We start from the raw sequence: 1,254 nt of genomic DNA, 5'->3' as shown, positions 1-1,254 counted from the left end.
TTTAATTATTCACTTTCAAACTTGCCCCCTCCATCAGTGCGCGTTATTGCAACTGTCCACCTCTCCCTGCCTTACGATTTTTGTTGTCTCCAAATTTTTTTTCTGGTCAAAACTAAGTGTGGATTCGTTTATACCAGACACTAGACAATGTCATATAAAAACATCAGTTGATTTAAAAATGTCGACCAGCCACCCTTTGGTCGATCTTATCTGAAATCACCCTTAAAAAGATGTGTGTATCGCCTACTGCAAAAACATTTTTCTTTCAATTACACACTTCCACACTTCCGGTTAAAGCGTGGCTACAGGAAAGAGGGTTTTTCGTTCCATGGTCTATTAACTGTCGATTATGCAACTAACCGGAAACCATTGAACACTGCTTCATATACTGTAATGACGCAGTGTACTTTTGGGACGTTCTCCAACGAACACTGAAAAAGGATATCGACTTCACAGAACACAGTATACGATTTCTCCCCGTTGAACAACATGGAGTTGTCCCTTACGATTTATTTATGCTTCTTGGGCTGCATAGCTTGTGGAAGTGCCGGATGATCGACAGAAATGCCGAACAGCCCCGTACGACCAGATCGCTTTTCATTGATGAGGTAGCGAAAGTGCGAAGTGTGTACGAGACCCGCCCACCGGTGCCAGATTGGTTTAGCCTCTTTGACGCGTGCTTAAACCTACCGCACTTTTAGATTGTGTAAATATGTAAATATCGCTGTTTATGCGTTGGGTGAATGATAAATTCTAGCCAATGTAACCTTTTACTTTGTACTGAACTACTAAAGATGTGTGTTTGTTGCCCCACGTGATTCACGTGCGCGTGTGTGAGATTCTGGTGACTGGTGGCCTGTGCCTGTGCTCCGTTGGTTAGCATGTGTGGGTGGGACTCTACGAGCCATGTTGTGTGAGGTGGACTGTGACTTTTGGACCTTTTGTGTTATTTGTGTGTGTACTGTTGGACTTGGCTGAATAGCTATTAATGAATTTCCATTTATTAAAAAAAAAAAAAAAAAAAAAAAAAAAAAAAAAAAACCTTAGTAGCGCAGTGGGAAAGACGTCTGGTTCACACGCGGTAGGACCGGGTTCGATCCCCCATGAAACTTTATTTTTTTTTTTCAAACATTTCCCGATGTTTACGTATCTTTTTTCTTTTTTTACAATCATCACTGAAGAAACAAACAAAAAAATAACAAACAAATGTTGCGGACGATACTTCGCTGAATTAAATGGTATGTGATTTCCTTT

At 40.7% G+C, this 1,254-nt stretch overlaps 1 pseudogene; it reads left to right on the top strand.

Moving 5' to 3' along the window:
- The first annotated feature begins 230 nt into the window (after positions 1-230).
- LOC115312950 lies at positions 231-701 on the top strand (annotated as a pseudogene).
- The last annotated feature ends 553 nt before the right edge of the window (positions 702-1,254 follow it).

Source organism: Ixodes scapularis, unplaced genomic scaffold (genome assembly GCF_016920785.2).
Source record: "Ixodes scapularis isolate PalLabHiFi unplaced genomic scaffold, ASM1692078v2 PGA_scaffold7__128_contigs__length_106722199, whole genome shotgun sequence".
In the NCBI taxonomy this organism is placed as follows: domain Eukaryota; kingdom Metazoa; phylum Arthropoda; class Arachnida; order Ixodida; family Ixodidae; genus Ixodes; species Ixodes scapularis.
This window is presented reverse-complemented; position numbering and strand designations above follow the sequence as displayed.